At 42.0% G+C, this 7500-nt stretch overlaps 1 long non-coding RNA gene across 1 annotated transcript in view; it reads left to right on the forward strand.

Moving 5' to 3' along the window:
- LOC123519503 overlaps positions 1 to 7500 on the forward strand; it is an 8330-nt gene that overhangs the window by 794 nt on the left and 36 nt on the right. Inside the window, exon 2 of the long non-coding RNA XR_006679026.1 lies at positions 6966 to 7500. This exon is cut by the window's right edge and continues 36 nt beyond it. This is a non-coding gene — a long non-coding RNA (uncharacterized LOC123519503). The remainder of the gene's footprint in view (positions 1 to 6965) is intronic.

Genomic DNA, 7500 nt, shown 5'->3' on the forward strand with positions numbered 1-7500 from the left:
CACACACACACACACACACACACACACGTGGCCACAACCCTTTCATTAGGATTTTCTCTCTTAGCCTCAGTAGCGTCAGCAGGAGAGGAGTGAGAGTGAAGTGGAGAGAGAGAGAGAGAGAGAGAGAGAGAGAGAGAGAGAGAGAGAGAGAGAGAGGCGGTGCGGATATCAGTTTTCTCGAAATTTCGTATCACTTGTTATTTTTTATATTTTATTTTTCACGTACTTTTGAAATTCATGTTTAGGCCTATGGGGATTGTAAAAGAGGTCTATTTGAATTTCGTCATTTTTTTTTTATTTCATTCCATTTTTTCGTTTTTGGTTTAATTTAAAGACGAAGAGATTTTTTTTTTCTTTTTCTTTTGGTGGTTTTAATTTTTTTTCTGTAACTTTGTCGTAATAATTTGTTTCCTCGGCAAACCGTAAGATTGTTTTGAAAGTTTCCCCTAACTACTAACACGGCTGCATTTTACATATTAATCTTTCATTCTAATCTCTCGAGCTCCGAGATATTCAGTTTTCCCTTCCAAAAGTTGTTATTTTTCATATGAATTAATTTTTTTTTTTAACTTTCCCATGCAAGACGAAAGTTGCGTATATGATATGAATTAAACATGTACCGCTTCACTAAATGCATAAGAAAATAATAAATTAAAATCTAAACTTCTCTTATTCTTTTTTATTGTTACTATTTAGCGTTTGTTCTCTTCACTAAACATGGACGCGAGTGATGCCTTTCCCATATAACTATACTGTATGCGTTGTGCTTTTTCCCCAGACATAGATTTATTTACTCTTTCAGTGATGTAAAATGTTTCCAAATACCAAATACAGTGTATGGAATGTTTATAAATGTCCACAAGAAAGGAAGGGGTTAAGTGAATAGTTTTTTTGCAGTTTCTATCCAATATAATATACTTTTAAATATATCGTATCTAACTTCGGAATAAAGAAAATATAGATTAAACATGCAAACTTTATAGACAAACGCATTTATCACTATCTTACCTTGTTGACCACCGTACACAGCATCATCGTGACACTCAGCACATCAAATACATTAACCCCTTCAGTACCATGGCACGTCTACATATTCATTCTGCTTACTATTTGGCGATTTTATACAGCTTCAGAAACTTATGTGTGGGACTTAAGTAGTGAAGACTGTGGCCATTAATCTTCTGACCTCCATAGAGAGAGAGAGAGAGAGAGAGAGAGAGAGAGAGAGAGAGAGAGAGAGTTGTTGTCCCGAAGAAAGTGTCATTTCCACATTAGTCCTCGTTAAGTCTCCCTCCAGACGCCTCAACAACCACACGAACACATGAACTCACCACAAAATCTGTCACGTCAGTAGACTAACAACCCATAAAATTATAGTTCTGTTTTATTTTCCCCCTAAAGAAAGTTGTATTTTCACATTAACCCCTTCAGTACTGGAACACATTTTCGTCATGAGTTTTGGGTGTGATTAGACCATTTTATTGACATTAGGAAGGGTCTATGGAGGTCAGAACATTAATGGCCACAGTCTTCACTATTTTAATCCCCCACATAAGTTTCTGAAGCTGTATAAAAGCACCAAATAGTAAGAATGGTACTAAAGGGGTTAATTGTTGATCATCACACCAAACACCACAGAAACACCAAGACAGGAATTTATCACCATTAAGTTTATTTCAGGTGTCATTACAAAAAAAATATAGTCACCATGATTTTTCACGAGAGAGATGCAATTTTTCTGACCCATCACACATAAATAAGGCAGTAAAACACACCAGAAGCCGCAAGAAAGATTAATTCCCAGTAAATCCAGCAATTGTCGCAGCAGTAAGACTAAGAACTCGTAAAATCAAACGCCTGTCTAGAAGAATGTATTTACGTTACGCCTTGATGCTCGTTAAATGTCACACCAAACACTTGAAACACACACACACACACACACACACACACACACACACACACACACACACACACACACACACACACACACACACACACACACACACACACACACACACACACACACACACACCAGTAAATTACCAACAAAATATAAAAGTATCATGACAAGACGCAGACAAATTTTGCAATCTGTCTTATTTTTTATTTCCAGGAGAGTTGTATTTTCACCTTGATCCTCCTTAACAATCACCAGACACCACAAAAACACGAAAACAACCTTAAGACAACCGTGCAGATCCGCCAGGTGTCATAGCAAAACACTAACAAATTGTAGAATCACCTTTATATATTCGTACGAGGAAAGTTGCATTTTTTTCACATCCATCACACGTAAAAGAGACACCAAAACACACCATGAGCCAGAAGAAAGCCCTAATTCACCAGCACATTAGTCTACTATCACACCGCAACACTGACAGTCTCCGCAATCAAAGCAATTTATTTCCAAGCAGAAAGTTGTACTCCTCAAGTCAATTATCCTGAACTGTCACACCAGACGCCCCAGAATCTCGAAAAATAAAAGAATAACGTGATAACAACCGGAATTCACTAATAAATCTGTCAAGTATCATAACAGAACACTAACAATTTGTAGAATCAAAGTTTATTTTCAAGAGAAGAGTTGTATTTACTCTCATTAGTCTGTTAACTCTAACACTAACCACCACAACAGTAACATTTTTCTCTTTAACTTTACGGTCAAACACTATAAAAAATTTAAAACAGAGACATCATTTGTTTATCACCCAGCAAATAAGACAAAATCAGACACTCTAACCACCACAACATTACGAAAACAACAATGATTTAACATTTTTCTCTTTAACTTTTCGGTCAAACACTAGAAAAATTGAAAACAGAGACATCATTTATTTATCAGCCAGCAAACACAACAAAACAAGGCACACTAACTTCAAAAACATTACGAAAACAATGATGATTTAACGTTCTTCACTCTAACTTTTCGGTGAAGCACTAGAAAAAAATGGAAAACAGAGATCATTTTTTATCAGCCAGCAAACAAGACAAAATCAGACACACTAACCACCAGAATATTACAAAAGCAACGAAAATTTCACATCCTTCACTTTAACTTTACAGTCAAAACACTAGAAAAGAAATGAAAACAGGTATCATTTATTTATGAGCCAGCAAACAAGACAAAATCAGACACACTAACCACCAGAATATTACAAAAGCAACGAAAATTTCACATCCTTCACTTAACTTTACGATCAAAACACTAGAACAAAAAAATTAAAACAGGCACAATTTTTTTTTTATCAGCCAGCAAACAAGACAAAATCAGAAACACTAACCACCATAACATTACGAAAACAACGATAATTTAACGTTCTTTACTTAACTTTACGGTCAAAACACTAGAAAACACATATCACCCAGCAAACAAGACAAAAAACGAGACCATTACACTATTACACCTGTTTAACTCTCACCCTTGCACACCAACCACCTAACAAGCCCAGAACATTACCTTTAATCACCTGAGTCATGCGCACCTCAAAGGCAACATCCATCACCATTCCTTATCCACTTACGGCAACGATTTCTACCGAGAGGAACATACAGCGGTGTGTTGCTTAATTTATGCTTCTCCTCAACCACCACCGCTCCTCCCACACCGCCTGTCTGTCACTTGTCTACTAACTTTCCCGGGATTTCTGCCTATTAATTCTCCCTGAGCCATCTGTCCAACCAGCTGGCTCGTCTGGCTCTCCGCCTCGCTGATTGGCTTTCCCTCCTCTCACCGGGATCAAGGATGGCCAATAGGAGGATCAGATCGCCTCTTATATCGTCGCCAGTGGGATCCGGTCCTTTATAAGCAATAGAAACCTGCGGGTAGTATCACGTTTGATGGGTTTCCGCGGGTGTTGCAAGGGATTGGGTGCGGATTCGATGCTGGCTGGATTAGAAGGGAGAGGTTGGGTAAAGGTAGATAGTACAGGTGTGATGGTAGGCTTGATTAGAAGGTAAGGCTTGGGAACAGGTACATTCAGCTGTCTTGTCTTACCTGTTGTGGAATTGAGAGAGAGACAGAGAGAGAGAGTAACAAAAATAACAAGAAACTTACCAATAAACAAGAAAACACACACACACACACACACACACACACACACACACACACACACACACACACACACACACGGTAGCTCAGTGGTTAGAGAGCTGGCTTTACAAGCCAGAGGACCGGGGTTCGATTCCCCGGCCGGGTGGAGATATTTGGATGTATCTCCTTTCACGTGTAGGTGGTGTTCACCTAGCAGTGAGTAGGTACGGGATGTAAATCGAGGAGTTGTGACCTTGTTGTCCCGGTGTGTGGTGTGTGCCTGGTCTCAGGCCTATCCGAAGATCGGAAATAATGAGCTCTGAGCTCGTTCCGTAGGGTAACGTCTGGCTGTCTCGTCAGAGACTGCAGCAGATCAAACAGTGAAAACACACACACACACACACACACACACACACACACACACACACACACACAAATGACTCAAAGCTAAAGGAACCCCGAGGAAGGCAAAGGATTTAAGTGACACGCGCTGGTTCTTGAAAGGGGACGCAAGATTTGACCTGTCATCGCACGCCGCCCCGTTAGCTGGAACGTGACGCAAGAGAGGGGTGGGGAGGTAAGGGTCGCTGGACTTCCCTGTGAGCCTTGAGAGAGAGAGAGAGAGAGAGAGAGAGAGAGAGAGAGAGAGAGATGGGGGGGATGGAGGCTGGGGGGTCAGGGATAAAGAGAAAATTTTTGCTCTATTATTTTTTTTCTTTCGTTTTCTCTGTCTCTTTCTCTGTCTCCCTCAAATGCATGTAAGAATCCGTAGCAAGGACACACACGCGCTCACACACACACACACACACACACACACACACACACACACACACACATCGATGCGCCGTATGTGTATTAGGGATTTCCATTGAAGGAGTCAGAGAGAGAGAGAGAGAGAGAGAGAGAGAGAGAGAGAGAGAGAGAGTCACTGAGGGGTTGGTGATGGCGGCCTGCTCAGTATCTCTGCGATAGTGGAACAGACTCCTCCTCTTTTCTCTTCCTCCTCGTGCTCCTTCTCTTCTTCCTCCTAACCTCGCACGCGCACCAGACAACTACTTTATATGTTTTTTGTGCCGCTCTTGCGCTGCTTAGACAAAAAGTAACCTTGTATCGTTGCAGTGTCCGCGAGAAAGACGCTGTGAGATTGTGCTCCGTGTTCTTGTGTCCGTAACTTGTGATTTGGAAAGACAGTGACGGTAACAGTGACGGTGACGGAAGTAACAACACAATGCAAAGTTACAGAACACAATGCAAAGGAACGGTAACATATTTGAACCACACGCCCCAGAGTCACCAAGTAGCAGAGGACGTGTGATTCAGTATGGCATGGAAAAGTAACCTATTGGAAACGCCGAAGGAGAGACGCAGCATCAGGAGCAGCAGAAGGGAGGCTAGGAATGGATTTACGCCTCTTGAAGACCACATAGCGATTTCAAGTGACAGTAGCAAAAATATTGAGGCTTCCTACTGGTCTCAGCCACTCTGGAACCCTGAAGTAGAAGCAGAAGTAGCAGAAGAGAGGCTAGAAATGGACCTTCTCGTTGGGAAGATACAGGCTACTCCAAGTGACAGTATAAGTAGTGAGGCCTCCCACGGGACACAAGTCACTCAACCACATTGAAATAGAAGCAGAAAGAGTAGCAGAAGCAGGGAAACCAAAAATACCAACCCTTAATTTCCTTCGTCAGGTTAATCTAAGGCTTCCTATTGAATGCAGCGCCTTAGGACTCCCGAAATAGACTGCGAGAGGAGCAAGAAGGACCTCCCAAGGATACCACTACGCAAGATCCTTCGTCAGGCTACTTCAAGGCCTCCAGGGACGTGACCAAACTCTGCTGCACTCTTCCACTCTCCCACTCTCCCAAACACTCACTTGTTGAACGACTTCCTCCGCGCCAAACAAGATTCAACAGACTTCCTGCCTCCTTCATCGTCTCCACCTCCTCCACCTCCTCCACCTCCGCCTCCTCACCCTCCTCCTCTTCCTGCCCCATCATCGCCCTTCTCCGCCTTCCGTCTCACCTGCCCACCTGACCCAGACACTACTTAACCTTTACCTGGGTGGCCCGACTGAAGATTATTATTTCTGTTGACCAGAGAGAGAGAGAGAGAGAGAGAGAGAGAGAGAGAGAGAGAGAGAGAGAGAGAGAGAGAGAGACGCGTAAGTTTCGAAACGCATCAGGAAGTTTAGTAGCCGTCTCCCTCCCGCCATTTCTTGCCTCCGGTGGGTTCAGTTCCCGACGGAGGCTGAGAAGAGGTGCATGAGAGCGAGGCGGCACGAGGACGCGGCGAGTCGGCGGCACGCAAGACTGGGGGACGGACGGGCGATCACACGTCCCTGCTCGCTCCTTCAGGCTCTTTCTTCTCCTGTCGCGCCGTCAGGAGAAGCGTAGAGCCAACACTGCGCACTGCCAAGATTAAGGTCAAGTAGACACTGACCTTTCGGCGAAGAGTTGGGATAATTTGCATACCTATTAATTTGAAGACCAGTGACATTTCTGGCTACTGACGAAGGGAAATTAGATCTACCATTAATTTGAAGACCAGAGTGATATTTTGTCTTCCCACTGACAAAGGCAAATGAGGAACTAAGTTTATTCTCATTTTGAAGACCAGAGTGATCTTTTAAATTTGCTACTGACGAAGGGAAAGAGTGCAAAAAAAAAACAAATAAGTAAACAAACCAAAAGAAGAAAAAAAAAAACCAGTGCATTTGTTTTGACGAAAAGGAAAGGAGGTAAGGAAAAGAAAAAAAAAGAAGGGAAAATGTGTAGAAGGGAGAAGAGGGAAAGATTTTAGCTTACCTGAAGAGGAAAAAAAGCTGAGTGAAAGAGGGAAAGTATTTGTGTACGGAGATTTAAAAAGAGAGAGGGAGAAAGAGAGAGAGAAGTAACACTTGAGAAATAGAGAAATAGTCAAAGAAGTAAACCCTGAGAGAGAGAGAGAGAGAGAGAGAGAGAGAGAGAGAGAGAGATTGTAAGTGTTCCGGAGTGTCGAGCGACCACTTGAGTACATCGATTCGAAACACGTGGAGCTTCATACCATCGATCTCACTGCTTCAAGACAAGCACGAGAGAGAGAGAGAGAGAGAGAGAGAGATTGTAATAATTTTTAAGAATAATCGCCAAGAATAAAGAAGAGACGGACAATACGAATTAAGATTAAAACCGAGGAAGAGAGAGAAAGTAAGAGAGAGAATCGGAAACAGTCAAATAAAAAAGACAATTCAGGAAAGCAGTGAGGCGTGATAAGAAACGGAGAGATAAAGTATCAGAACCGAAGTTAGTAAAAGATAGAGCACAGTGAAGCAAAACAGTAAGAAAAAAAAAAGGAGACGAACAAGCAAAATCAAGATACATAAGAGCGAAAAGTAAATAAATAGTGAAAAATACGAAAGCCAAAGCAGAGTGAACGAATTAAGACGAGAAAGGAGTTTAATTAAAAGAAAACACAGAAGAAGCGTGAAAGAA

This window comes from Portunus trituberculatus, chromosome 45 (genome assembly GCF_017591435.1).
Source record: "Portunus trituberculatus isolate SZX2019 chromosome 45, ASM1759143v1, whole genome shotgun sequence".
Taxonomy (NCBI): Eukaryota; Metazoa; Arthropoda; class Malacostraca; order Decapoda; family Portunidae; genus Portunus; species Portunus trituberculatus.